The 13812-nt window shown below is 49.5% G+C and overlaps 10 non-coding genes and 1 pseudogene across 10 annotated transcripts; all 11 read right to left on the reverse strand.

Annotated features, from left to right (window-relative positions):
* Positions 1–111: 111 nt before the first annotated feature.
* Positions 112–275, reverse strand: LOC149453908 (U1 spliceosomal RNA). Its single transcript, XR_016314516.1, has one exon. It is a non-coding gene; the product is annotated as a U1 spliceosomal RNA (small nuclear RNA).
* Positions 276–795: 520 nt separating this feature from the next.
* On the reverse strand, positions 796–959 carry LOC149453909 (U1 spliceosomal RNA). Its single transcript, XR_016314517.1, has one exon. It is a non-coding gene; the product is annotated as a U1 spliceosomal RNA (small nuclear RNA).
* Positions 960–1480: 521 nt separating this feature from the next.
* LOC149453910 (U1 spliceosomal RNA) lies at positions 1481–1644 on the reverse strand. The gene has a single exon (XR_016314560.1). It is a non-coding gene; the product is annotated as a U1 spliceosomal RNA (small nuclear RNA).
* A 520-nt stretch (positions 1645–2164) lies between these two features.
* Positions 2165–2328, reverse strand: LOC149453911 (U1 spliceosomal RNA). Its single transcript, XR_016314595.1, has one exon. It is a non-coding gene; the product is annotated as a U1 spliceosomal RNA (small nuclear RNA).
* A 520-nt stretch (positions 2329–2848) lies between these two features.
* Positions 2849–3012, reverse strand: LOC149453912 (U1 spliceosomal RNA). The gene has a single exon (XR_016314530.1). It is a non-coding gene; the product is annotated as a U1 spliceosomal RNA (small nuclear RNA).
* Positions 3013–3533: 521 nt separating this feature from the next.
* LOC149453913 (U1 spliceosomal RNA) lies at positions 3534–3697 on the reverse strand. Its single transcript, XR_016314562.1, has one exon. It is a non-coding gene; the product is annotated as a U1 spliceosomal RNA (small nuclear RNA).
* Positions 3698–4211: 514 nt separating this feature from the next.
* On the reverse strand, positions 4212–4375 carry LOC149453914 (U1 spliceosomal RNA). Its single transcript, XR_016314580.1, has one exon. It is a non-coding gene; the product is annotated as a U1 spliceosomal RNA (small nuclear RNA).
* A 520-nt stretch (positions 4376–4895) lies between these two features.
* Positions 4896–5059, reverse strand: LOC149453915 (U1 spliceosomal RNA). The gene has a single exon (XR_016314605.1). It is a non-coding gene; the product is annotated as a U1 spliceosomal RNA (small nuclear RNA).
* A 520-nt stretch (positions 5060–5579) lies between these two features.
* On the reverse strand, positions 5580–5743 carry LOC149453916 (U1 spliceosomal RNA). Its single transcript, XR_016314555.1, has one exon. It is a non-coding gene; the product is annotated as a U1 spliceosomal RNA (small nuclear RNA).
* A 6608-nt stretch (positions 5744–12351) lies between these two features.
* Positions 12352–12515, reverse strand: LOC149453917 (U1 spliceosomal RNA). The gene has a single exon (XR_016314538.1). It is a non-coding gene; the product is annotated as a U1 spliceosomal RNA (small nuclear RNA).
* Positions 12516–13035: 520 nt separating this feature from the next.
* Positions 13036–13170, reverse strand: LOC149453918 (U1 spliceosomal RNA; annotated as a pseudogene).
* Between the last annotated feature and the right edge of the window lie 642 nt (positions 13171–13812).

The raw sequence follows: 13812 nt of genomic DNA on the forward strand, positions 1-13812 counted from the left end.
CAATGCAGGTGCAAAGAGGCTAGAGAGAAGGGAGCAGGAGCTGAAAGAGCAGCCCACCCGGTGTGTCGTCAGACAAAGCTTTTAGCTGAACTATCATTGACCAGAAAGAATCAGGGGAGAGCGCGAACGCAGTCCCCCACTACCACAAATTATGCAGTCGAGTTTCCCGCATTTGGGGAAATCGCAGGGGTCAGCACAGCCGGAGTGCAATGGTTGAGCCTCGCCCTGGGAGAACCACCTTCGTGATCATGGTATCTCCCCTGCCAGGTAAGTATGAGTTGGAAGGGACCGGCTAGTGCTCCCCGGTTGGGGCCACGCTTTGTCCACGTTATGGGAGCTTTCTGGGTATCTGTCAGAGCTAGGCCACAGAGCAATGCACATCTGTGTAAAGAGTGGAGCAGGAGTGTTGTAGTTTTTTTTTTTTTTCTTCTCTTCTTCTCCCCCCCAATGTCTGGAGAGACGCAAAGGAGTTGCGAAATAGTCCCAGTGTAAACTGCGTCAGCGCATGTATTTGCATAGGAGGCGGCCCTTAAGCATCCAGCAGCAGCGCAAGCTTCCTGCCACGAAAGGAAGCATAGGAATATGGCGCAGCGGGAGGGGGCTGTTCCTACAGAGTTGGCGATTGTCCTGTAGCAGAAATGGGGAGTGAAGTCATGCACGGAAGAAGCCATTTGGCAAGGGATGCAATGCAGGTGCAAAGAGGCTAGAGAGAAGGGAGCAGGAGCTGAAAGAGCAGCCCACCCGGTGTGTCGTCAGACAAAGCTTTTAGCTGAACTATCATTGACCAGAAAGAATCAGGGGAGAGCGCGAACGCAGTCCCCCACTACCACAAATTATGCAGTCGAGTTTCCCGCATTTGGGGAAATCGCAGGGGTCAGCACAGCCGGAGTGCAATGGTTGAGCCTCGCCCTGGGAGAACCACCTTCGTGATCATGGTATCTCCCCTGCCAGGTAAGTATGAGTTGGAAGGGACCGGCTAGTGCTCCCCGGTTGGGGCCACGCTTTGTCCACGTTAGGGGAGCTTTCTGGGTATCTGTCAGAGCTAGGCCACAGAGCAATGCACATCTGTGTAAAGAGTGGAGCAGGAGTGTTGTAGTTTTTTTTTTTTTTTCTTCTCTTCTTCTCCCCCCCAATGTCTGGAGAGACGCAAAGGAGTTGCGAAATAGTCCCAGTGTAAACTGCGTCAGCGCATGTATTTGCATAGGAGGCGGCCCTTAAGCATCCAGCAGCAGCGCAAGCTTCCTGCCACGAAAGGAAGCATAGGAATATGGCGCAGCGGGAGGGGGCTGTTCCTACAGAGTTGGCGATTGTCCTGTAGCAGAAATGGGGAGTGAAGTCATGCACGGAAGAAGCCATTTGGCAAGGGATGCAATGCAGGTGCAAAGAGGCTAGAGAGAAGGGAGCAGGAGCTGAAAGAGCAGCCCACCCGGTGTGTCGTCAGACAAAGCTTTTAGCTGAACTATCATTGACCAGAAAGAATCAGGGGAGAGCGCAAACGCAGTCCCCCACTACCACAAATTATGCAGTCGAGTTTCCCGCATTTGGGGAAATCACAGGGGTCAGCACAGCCGGAGTGCAATGGTTGAGCCTCGCCCTGGGAGAACCACCTTCGTGATCATGGTATCTCCCCTGCCAGGTAAGTATGAGTTGGAAGGGACCGGCTAGTGCTCCCCGGTTGGGGCCACGCTTTGTCCACGTTAGGGGAGCTTTCTGGGTATCTGTCAGAGCTAGGCCACAGAGCAATGCACATCTGTGTAAAGAGTGGAGCAGGAGTGTTGTAGTTTTTTTTTTTTTTCTTCTCTTCTTCTCCCCCCCAATGTCTGGAGAGACGCAAAGGAGTTGCGAAATAGTCCCAGTGTAAACTGCGTCAGCGCATGTATTTGCATAGGAGGCGGCCCTTAAGCATCCAGCAGCAGCGCAAGCTTCCTGCCACGAAAGGAAGCATAGGAATATGGCGCAGCGGGAGGGGGCTGTTCCTACAGAGTTGGCGATTGTCCTGTAGCAGAAATGGGGAGTGAAGTCATGCACGGAAGAAGCCATTTGGCAAGGGATGCAATGCAGGTGCAAAGAGGCTAGAGAGAAGGGAGCAGGAGCTGAAAGAGCAGCCCACCCGGTGTGTCGTCAGACAAAGCTTTTAGCTGAACTATCATTGACCAGAAAGAATCAGGGGAGAGCGCGAACGCAGTCCCCCACTACCACAAATTATGCAGTCGAGTTTCCCGCATTTGGGGAAATCACAGGGGTCAGCACAGCCGGAGTGCAATGGTTGAGCCTCGCCCTGGGAGAACCACCTTCGTGATCATGGTATCTCCCCTGCCAGGTAAGTACGAGTTGGAAGGGACCGGCTAGTGCTCCCCGGTTGGGGCCACGCTTTGTCCACGTTAGGGGAGCTTTCTGGGTATCTGTCAGAGCTAGGCCACAGAGCAATGCACATCTGTGTAAAGAGTGGAGCAGGAGTGTTGTAGTTTTTTTTTTTTTTCTTCTCTTCTTCTCCCCCCCAATGTCTGGAGAGACGCAAAGGAGTTGCGAAATAGTCCCAGTGTAAACTGCGTCAGCGCATGTATTTGCATAGGAGGCGGCCCTTAAGCATCCAGCAGCAGCGCAAGCTTCCTGCCACGAAAGGAAGCATAGGAATATGGCGCAGCGGGAGGGGGCTGTTCCTACAGAGTTGGCGATTGTCCTGTAGCAGAAATGGGGAGTGAAGTCATGCACGGAAGAAGCCATTTGGCAAGGGATGCAATGCAGATGCAAAGAGGCTAGAGAGAAGGGAGCAGGAGCTGAAAGAGCAGCCCACCCGGTGTGTCGTCAGACAAAGCTTTTAGCTGAACTATCATTGACCAGAAAGAATCAGGGGAGAGCGCGAACGCAGTCCCCCACTACCACAAATTATGCAGTCGAGTTTCCCGCATTTGGGGAAATCGCAGGGGTCAGCACAGCCAGAGTGCAATGGTTGAGCCTCGCCCTGGGAGAACCACCTTCGTGATCATGGTATCTCCCCTGCCAGGTAAGTATGAGTTGGAAGGGACCGGCTAGTGCTCCCCGGTTGGGGCCGCGCTTTGTCCACGTTAGGGGAGCTTTCTGGGTATCTGTCAGAGCTAGGCCACAGAGCAATGCACATCTGTGTAAAGAGTGGAGCAGGAGTGTTGTAGTTTTTTTTTTTTTTCTTCTCTTCTTCTCCCCCCCCAATGTCTGGAGAGACGCAAAGGAGTTGCGAAATAGTCCCAGTGTAAACTGCGTCAGCGCATGTATTTGCATAGGAGGCGGCCCTTAAGCATCCAGCAGCAGCGCAAGCTTCCTGCCACGAAAGGAAGCATAGGAATATGGCGCAGCGGGAGGGGGCTGTTCCTACAGAGTTGGCGATTGTCCTGTAGCAGAAATGGGGAGTGAAGTCATGCACGGAAGAAGCCATTTGGCAAGGGATGCAATGCAGGTGCAAAGAGGCTAGAGAGAAGGGAGCAGGAGCTGAAAGAGCAGCCCACCCGGTGTGTCGTCAGACAAAGCTTTTAGCTGAACTATCATTGACCAGAAAGAATCAGGGGAGAGCGCGAACGCAGTCCCCCACTACCACAAATTATGCAGTCGAGTTTCCCGCATTTGGGGAAATCGCAGGGGTCAGTACAGCCGGAGTGCAATGGTTGAGCCTCGCCCTGGGAGAACCACCTTCGTGATCATGGTATCTCCCCTGCCAGGTAAGTATGAGTTGGAAGGGACCGGCTAGTGCTCCCCGGTTGGGGCCGCGCTTTGTCCACGTTATGGGAGCTTTCTGGGTATCTGTCAGAGCTAGGCCACAGAGCAATGCACATCTGTGTAAAGAGTGGAGCAGGAGTGTTGTAGTTTTTTTTTTTTTTCTTCTCTTCTTCTCCCCCCCAATGTCTGGAGAGACGCAAAGGAGTTGCGAAATAGTCCCAGTGTAAACTGCGTCAGCGCATGTATTTGCATAGGAGGCGGCCCTTAAGCATCCAGCAGCAGCGCAAGCTTCCTGCCACGAAAGGAAGCATAGGAATATGGCGCAGCGGGAGGGGGCTGTTCCTACAGAGTTGGCGATTGTCCTGTAGCAGAAATGGGGAGTGAAGTCATGCACGGAAGAAGCCATTTGGCAAGGGATGCAATGCAGGTGCAAAGAGGCTAGAGAGAAGGGAGCTGAAAGAGCAGCCCACCCGGTGTGTCGTCAGACAAAGCTTTTAGCTGAACTATCATTGACCAGAAAGAATCAAGGGAGAGCGCGAACGCAGTCCCCCACTACCACAAATTATGCAGTCGAGTTTCCCGCATTTGGGGAAATCGCAGGGGTCAGCACATCCGGAGTGCAATGGTTGAGCCTCGCCCTGAGAGAACCACCTTCGTGATCATGGTATCTCCCCTGCCAGGTAAGTATGAGTTGGAAGGGACCGGCTAGTGCTCCCCGGTTGGGGCCACGCTTTGTCCACGTTAGGGGAGCTTTCTGGGTATCTGTCAGAGCTAGGCCACAGAGCAATGCACATCTGTGTAAAGAGTGGAGCAGGAGTGTTGTAGTTTTTTTTTTTTTTCTTCTCTTCTTCTCCCCCCCAATGTCTGGAGAGACGCAAAGGAGTTGCGAAATAGTCCCAGTGTAAACTGCGTCAGCGCATGTATTTGCATAGGAGGCGGCCCTTAAGCATCCAGCAGCAGCGCAAGCTTCCTGCCACGAAAGGAAGCATAGGAATATGGCGCAGCGGGAGGGGGCTGTTCCTACAGAGTTGGCGATTGTCCTGTAGCAGAAATGGGGAGTGAAGTCATGCACGGAAGAAGCCATTTGGCAAGGGATGCAATGCAGGTGCAAAGAGGCTAGAGAGAAGGGAGCAGGAGCTGAAAGAGCAGCCCACCCGGTGTGTCGTCAGACAAAGCTTTTAGCTGAACTATCATTGACCAGAAAGAATCAGGGGAGAGCGCGAACGCAGTCCCCCACTACCACAAATTAAGCAGTCGAGTTTCCCGCATTTGGGGAAATTGCAGGGGTAAGCACAGCCGGAGTGCAATGGTTGAGCCTCGCCCTGGGAGAACCACCTTCGTGATCATGGTATCTCCCCTGCCAGGTAAGTATGAGTTGGAAGGGACCGGCTAGTGCTCCCCGGTTGGGGCCACGCTTTGTCCACGTTATGGGAGCTTTCTGGGTATCTGTCAGAGCTAGGCCACAGAGCAATGCACATCTGTGTAAAGAGTGGAGCAGGAGTGTTGTAGTTTTTTTTTTTTTTCTTCTCTTCTTCTCCCCCCCAATGTCTGGAGAGACGCAAAGGAGTTGCGAAATAGTCCCAGTGTAAACTGCGTCAGCGCATGTATTTGCATAGGAGGCGGCCCTTAAGCATCCAGCAGCAGCGCAAGCTTCCTGCCATGAAAGGAAGCATAGGAATATGGCGCAGTGGGAGGGGGCTGTTCCTACAGAGTTGGCGATTGTCCTGTAGCAGAAATGGGGAGTGAAGTCATGCACGGAAGAAGCCATTTGGCAAGGGATGCAATGCAGGTGCAAAGAGGCTAGAGAGAAGGGAGCAGGAGCTGAAAGAGCAGCCCACCCGGTGTGTCGTCAGACAAAGCTTTTAGCTGAACTATCATTGACCAGAAAGAATCAGGGGTGAGCGCGAACGCAGTCCCCCACTACCACAAATTATGCAGTCGAGTTTCCCGCATTTGGGGAAATCGCAGGGGTCAGCACAGCCGGAGTGCAATGGTTGAGCCTCGCCCTGGGAGAACCACCTTCGTGATCATGGTATCTCCCCTGCCAGGTAAGTATGAGTTGGAAGGGACCGGCTAGTGCTCCCCGGTTGGGGCCGCGCTTTGTCCACGTTATGGGAGCTTTCTGGGTATCTGTCAGAGCTAGGCCACAGAGCAATGCACATCTGTGTAAAGAGTGGAGCAGGAGTGTTGTAGTTTTTTTTTTTTTTCTTCTCTTCTTCTCCCCCCCAATGTCTGGAGAGACGCAAAGGAGTTGCGAAATAGTCCCAGTGTAAACTGCGTCAGCGCATGTATTTGCATAGGAGGCGGCCCTTAAGCATCCAGCAGCAGCGCAAGCTTCCTGCCACGAAAGGAAGCATAGGAATATGGCGTAGCGGGAGGGGGCTGTTCCTACAGAGTTGGCGATTGTCCTGTAGCAGAAATGGGGAGTGAAGTTTTTTTTTAATTCTTTTATTTAAAATATCATAAAAAACAGCCATCAATACATATAACATGAAAAGAAAATTTTCCAAAAGACACTTTACAAAAGCCAACAAAAAAAACGGGGCTTCCCCGACATTCAAAACATAAACATATTACATATAGCGAAGAACACTTCAAAAAATAAAACAGGATTCCGCAATTCCAGGAAATATAAATAAAATGTTCCGTGAATCCATTGTCATCCGGAATGTTCTGTATCATTCCTCTTTCCAAGTGTCTCCAGGCTGTTTCTCGTTGCAAATGTAGAAAACACTAAATTGCCATCCTACACACTATACAATAAACACACCTAGCACTAAACCTAATATCCACAAGACCCCCCCTCCACCATCCACACGCTGCCTAAGGAAGGCAAAAGAACACACGTTAGTATCATCATACATATAAAAAAACCTTTTTATTTTTTTGAAAAACAAACTTAACTAAGAGTCGCCAATCCCTCGCGCTCAAACGCCTGGGCAAGAAAAACTAACAACCCATAGCACTCGAGCGCAAAGGAGAGTCACCATTTCTAAAGAACAACAAAAACAAAAAACATCAACATAAATTTACTCCATAATCATGAAGAAGAACTCATGTGACCACCCATCTCTTCCAAGACCCAAAATGCCAAATCTTCTCCGCAGCCTCAGCACCCATTTTTATTATATCACAATAACCATATGTATACAGCCGTCCGCGGACCATGGCCACACACTCCCTTACACTCACACATTCCCTCTTATATACAACCAAATTCCTCACATCCCACAGACTCTCCTTCACACAACCAATCAACAACCATAATACTCTCGCTTCTTTTTTCCCCAAACATCCGATACCATACAATACCATCTCATACGTTATCCCTCTCAGTCCAGTCAAACCTTCAATCAACTTACTCAGACCCTTCCATACAGCCTTTGCATACTTACACTCCCAAAATAAATGATACACACTCTCAACACCCACACACCCCTCCCTCGGACACCTCTCACTATCTACCATACCTCTCCTCCTCTGAAACGCCCGCACAGGCAAACAGCCATGCACCCCCATCCACGACACATCCTTCTGCCTTTTATCCAAATCCTTCATCCCCACCATCTTCCACACACTCTCACTCTCTACCGCAGTCAATCCACCAATCCACTCAGGTTCCTCCTTCGCACTTAACCACATCAAAACCTTCTTACATTCCAACCACAAATCACTCTCCACACCCTGTAACCCAAACTTTCCCATTCCTCTTTCAATACGTACATAGAACCAAGGAGACCTAAAACTCATAGGCCTCCTCAGGTCAACCTCACACCACCCATATCTTCTCAACACATTCCCACCCACATACTTCAACATACACCCCGCCAAACTTTCCTTCCTACTCAACTTCACACACATGCCCACATACCGCACAAACAACACTCTTTCCACACTCACCATCCCCTTACCACCATTCAACACCGTTTTCACCACTTTCTCCCGTTTCAACTTTTCAGCCCTTGAGGACCAGAAGAATTGGAAGAACAGTCTAACGATCCGCCTCAGCACCTTATCCTGTGCAGGAAAAACCTGGTATAAAAACCACAAAATTGGCATCAATACCGCTTTAACAATAAGGACCTTTCCTTCAAGAGACAAAGTCCGCAACGACCAAAAGGTTATTTTTTGCTGTATTTTCCCTATCACATCCTCCCAACTCTCTCTACCAAACAGGTCACATTCAAACTTCACTCCCAACACCCTCACACTTCCCTTACACACCTTCCAATCATGTCTGCCAATCACACCCCAATCTCCAAAAAACTTACATTCACTCTTATCCAAATTCATTCTAAATCCACTAGCCATACAAAAAATCTCCACTAACAATTTCGCCCTCCGCAAACTCTCCACATTCTTACAAATCACCGTTATATCATCCATATACCCAATCACCTTCAACATTCTACCCCCACTCCCGGGCACCACTAATCCACTCAAACCTTTATCCCTCACAAACATCCTCACTAAGGGTTCAATTGCACACACAAACAGCACGGGGGACAAAGGACACCCCTGCCTTACTCCTGCCTTCACTTCCACACCATCCGTCACCCATCCATTTACTTGCACTCTACTAGTGATACCCCCATACAAACATCTCACCCACTCAATCATCTTCCTAGGCACCCCCATTTTCTCCAATACCGCAAACATAAAACCATGCGCCACTCTATCATACGCCTTTTCAAAATCTATGTTCAAAACAGCCGCAACACCCTTCCTCTCCTTACAGTCCCACAACACATCCCTCAAACATACCAACCCTTCCGCAATCGTTCGCCCCGGTACCGCACACATCTGTTCTTCTCCAAGCATTCCATCTATCACCCCACGCAGCCTATTAGCAAGTACTTTAGCGATTATTTTATAATCCACATTTAATAAAGAGATAGGTCTCCAATTCTTCAAGTCCTGTTTATTACCTTTTTTAAAGAGCAACACTATCACACTCTCTGCCATACTTTTAGACAATACACCATCTCTCAACACCGTCACACATACCTCATGCACCCACTTCCCAATCACATCCCAAAACGTACTATAAAACTCAACAGGTAAACCATCCAAACCGGGAATTTTCCCTTTCTTCATACCTTTCATACTTCTCTCTATCTCATCAAAACCCACTTCCTCATTCAAAACCATTTTCTCCTCTACCCCCAACCGCTCCTCAATCTCCCCCAACACCTCCCTCTCAACATTCATATCTCTCTTACTCACAGCAAACAAATTCTGATAAAACTTTCTCACTTCACCCATCACCTGCACATTCCCCCTCACCACCCTTCCATCCTCCCCCAACACACTCGCCACCTCATTCTTACTTCCATACACCTTTCGAAAAAAGAACCGCGTACATCTTTCATCCTTCTCTCTCACAACAGCTTTTGCCTGTGCCAACATTCTCTTCCCTTTCAATTCCATAAACCTATTCACCTTCACCCTAGCTTCAGCCATCTCATTCACCACATTCTCACCCCATCCACTTACCTCATCCAAATAACTCAACCTTCTCTGCCACCAATCATACTCCTCACGCTCTCTTTTCACTCTCTCACATCCTTTCCTCACGAAAAACCGTTTCACCCTCTCCTTCACCCACTCCCACCAAGCAACTACACTCTCAAACTCCAATCTCTTTTTAACCCATTTACCAAAAACCGTACAAAACTCTTCCCTAACATTCAAATCCTCAAGCAATTCAACATTCATCTTCCATACACCTTTCCCATGCACCTCCTCCGACACCATACTCACGACACATTCGATCCGGCCATGGTCCGTAAACGGTGCCCGCTGTACAGAAAAAGATTCGGCCGAAAATTCCTGCGAAGAGAGGCAAAAATCAATCCTAGAACTCAAATGACGACTCGCAGAAAAATAAGTGTGTCCTTTTAATTTCCCATGATCCACCAAACCCAAGTCTGCACACAACTCGGTCAAAATTTTGCTTGACTTATCCATCCCTCCCCCAAAACTCCCCCCACCCCCCACCCCCCTTCCCCCACCACCACCAACACCCCCCCCACCCCTTCCCCCCACCCCCCCACCCCCCCTACCACCCCCACCCCTCCTATCCCCCCCCTCTATTACACAGTTAAAATCCCCAAGAACCAATAAAGGTTCACGACCACCCAAAAAAAATCGCATTTTTTGAAATAAATCAATTCTTTCCCTCCTACCTGTGGGAGCATATACATTTACAATCCTAAAACAGAAATCACCCACCCCCACCCTAACCATTAAAGCTCTTCCCCGTTCAATATGAATTGTTTGCAAAATTTGATACTTCCAACTTTTAAAGAGAATGCCGATTCCTTCATTTCTCCGTACACCCCCTGACCACACTGCCGGTCCAAAGACCCATTCGTTCTTTCCAGGATCCTCCTGAAGGTTGCATTCTTGTATACAGTGGAAGTCCCCCGGAACCAAGGACAAATACTTCAAAATAGCCGCCCTCCTTGGTCCAGAGCATATGCTCCTCACGTTCAATGATGAACAGGTAATATTCATATTAACTATGAGAAGAAAAGGACAAACATTAAGAATCAATAAAATAATGCATATTCCTAAAGTCAAGTTGCCCTCTTCCTACTCCGACTCCTCCCCCCTTTACCAGAGGTTCTCGCCCCTGCCACCCCCTCCATCTTGGTGGTTTCCACCGGTTTCCTGAACCCCATCAGAGACTGCAGACACTCCACTTTGCCAACACTAACGAAAGATTCAGTAGACCGGGTGGAAGAATCTGAATCAATCTCCACCTCAGTCTCCGCTTCCTCCTGCTCAGGACTAGAAACCTCAGAAATGACCTGAGAAGCCGGAACATTTTCCTTCTTCTTTTTCCTCTTCAAAGAATCCCTTGATAAGTCCATACTTTCCCCCACCGCTCCTCCACCTTCCACTACAGCACTGCCCCTTTCTAGTGTTTCGGAAACCTGAGCCACAGCTTCCCTCAACAGGTTTACACTTTCTTCAGTTGCCCTTCCACCCTCCACCACTGCACTGACCCCCTCCAAGACTCCAGATGTTTGAGCCGGGGTCCCTACAATGGCTTCCCCAGGTTTGGGCACTTCAGAGACAGCACTGGTAGTAGGTTCCTCCATCCCAGGAGCCCCCCCCCCCACCACCGCCGCATAAGATGGCGCCCGTGGTTGACCAGGCCCCTTCGCCGGTCCATCACCCAAAATAGGACATTGCCTGGCCAGATGATCCTCCTTTCCACAAAAATGACACTTCCGCCCTTCCGGGCATTCAGCAGTCCTATGGCCAGCCTTAAAACAATTCCGGCAAACAATGCCTGCTTCACATTTGTCCCGTACATGCCCAAAGGCAAAACAATTGCGACAGAATAGGGGTTGTCCCGGATACCACAACACTCCACGATTAGGACCGATCGAAAAGGCCTGGGGGGGGTGTTTAAACCCACCAACTCCGCTACTGTCCTTCCTGAATTGCACAAAGTATCTCCGATGACCATTAAAAGTCCCGAGTATATTCGTCTGGTTAATACCGACCGAAACATCTGAGCAATATTTACTCAAAAAGATCCGCACTTCATCCTCCCGCACAAACGGATTATACATTTGCACGGTGACCGGAACTCGCTGCCTCGATTCATTCGCTGTAAACGTGATCCCATTCATCATAGGTTCCTGAATCTTCTCCTGCTGCCTCAGCAGACAGGTCTGGAGATCCGCCAAGCGAAAGAAAGTCACGTCAAAAAAGCCGCTGCTCGGAAAGGCTTGCACACAGAAGATCGTCTCCAAAGGCATTCCCAAAAGATCCATGATCAATTTCTTCTGAACGTAGTATAAGCCACACTCTGCACGCCTCGTCTCACAGACCGACACCCGGACGGTGTTTGGCACTTCCGGCGGCACCGCTGCCATCACCTCCAAAGGAAACCTGCCCTCGTCAACCCCTAGGGGATGACTCAGCCAAGCGATCACCTCTCACGGTTTTCGAGGAGCGCCACCCCCAATAGCAGCAGGCAGGGCTTGGTATACCCCGCCAGGCCGAGGGCGCTGGTCCTCTACTAACCTAACCTCCTAACCACAACCACAGAGTGATCGCAGCCAAAAGGCCGCCCTGGGAGAACCACCTTCGTGATCATGGTATCTCCCCTGCCAGGTAAGTATGAGTTGGAAGGGACCGGCTAGTGCTCCCCGGTTGGGGCCACGCTTTGTCCACGTTATGGGAGCTTTCTGGGTATCTGTCAGAGCTAGGCCACAGAGCAATGCACATCTGTGTAAAGAGTGGAGCAGGAGTGTTGTAGTTTTTTTTTTTTTTCTTCTCTTCTTCTCCCCCCCAATGTCTGGAGAGACGCAAAGGAGTTGCGAAATAGTCCCAGTGTAAACTGCGTCAGCGCATGTATTTGCATAGGAGGCGGCCCTTAAGCATCCAGCAGCAGCGCAAGCTTCCTGCCACGAAAGGAAGCATAGGAATATGGCGCAGCGGGAGGGGGCTGTTCCTACAGAGTTGGCGATTGTCCTGTAGCAGAAATGGGGAGTGAAGTCATGCACGGAAGAAGCCATTTGGCAAGGGATGCAATGCAGGTGCAAAGAGGCTAGAGAGAAGGGAGCAGGAGCTGAAAGAGCAGCCCACCCGGTGTGTCGTCAGACAAAGCTTTTAGCTGAACTATCATTGACCAGAAAGAATCAGGGGAGAGCGCGAACGCAGTCCCCCACTACCACAAATTATGCAGTCGAGTTTCCCGCATTTGGGGAAATCGCAGGGGTTAGCACAGCCGGAGTGCAATGGTTGAGCCTCGCCCTGGGAGAACCACCTTCGTGATCATGGTATCTCCCCTGCCAGGTAAGTATGAGTTGGAAGGGACCGGCTAGTGCTCCCCGGTTGGGGCCACGCTTTGTCCACGTTATGGGAGCTTTCTGGGTATCTGTCAGAGCTAGGCCACAGAGCAATGCACATCTGTGTAAAGAGTGGAGCAGGAGTGTTGTAGTTTTTTTTTTTTTTCTTCTCTTCTTCTCCCCCCCAATGTCTGGAGAGACGCAAAGGAGTTGCGAAATAGTCCCAGTGTAAACTGCGTCAGCGCATGTATTTGCATAGGAGGCGGCCCTTAAGCATCCAGCAGCAGCGCAAGCTTCCTGCCACGAAAGGAAGCATAGGAATATGGCGCAGCGGGAGGGGGCTGTTCCTACAGAGTTGGCGATTGTCCTGTAGCAGAAATGGGGAGTGAAGTCATGCACGGAAGAAGCCATTTGGCAAGGGATGCAATGCAGGTGCAAAGAGGCTAGAGAGAAGGGAGCAGGAGCTGAAAGAGCAGCCCACCTGGTGTGTCGTCAGACAAAGCTTTTAGCTGAACTATCATTGACCAGAAAGAATCAGGGGAGAGCGCGAACGCAGTCCCCCACTACCACAAATTATGCAGTCGAGTTTCCCGCATTTGGGGAAATCGCAGGGGTCAGCACAGCCGGAGTGCAATGGTTGAGCCTCGCCCTGGGAGAACCACCTTTGTTTTTCGTTTTTAAATAACTTTATTGAAGCAAATCATAGTATACAAGTTCAAAATTCAAAGTTAAGCATAAAGATTGGTACAGATTTCACTTTACATACAAACCATTCTGTTATTTCATTAATACATCACATTGAAAGTCTAGACCAGGTTTCTTTGCACCATAGTTTACTTTTGTGTTTGTGATTTTTCTCATCAAGCAAAACGTATAAATGCATTACACTAAAACTCAAAGATATGCATTCTCTGACTGGTACCTCGTTAGAATTGAAAATTATTTTGTTTCGGACTCGGTCTCTGCAGCACTAAAATACAGTTTCAGCTTTAACTTGTTAGAGAGCTCTTCCAGTGTTTTACCTTGCAAGTTAAAGTCAGAGATGATGGTTGACAAAAGGCTATAAAACCATGGAGGGTGAAAGCAGAATGGGCTCTTCAGCGATAAGTCGTACCAACCATGCTTCTTAAACGTAAACCCTACTGCGTACTTTAGAAAAAAAGACCAAAAACAATCCGTATTGTAGGCTTGAAGACATAGAACCAAGTATTTTGTTTGCAAAAAGCGCTTTATATTCGGCATACCTTTTCCACCTTTCTCTGGGGGTTTCATCATGTATATTCTTTTTAACCTCTCCATCTTTGAGCCCCAG

Source organism: Staurois parvus, unplaced genomic scaffold, assembly GCF_062004578.1.
Source record: "Staurois parvus isolate SC_StPar_1 unplaced genomic scaffold, SC_StPar_1.0 ptg000445l, whole genome shotgun sequence".
NCBI classification, from domain to species: Eukaryota; Metazoa; Chordata; class Amphibia; order Anura; family Ranidae; genus Staurois; species Staurois parvus.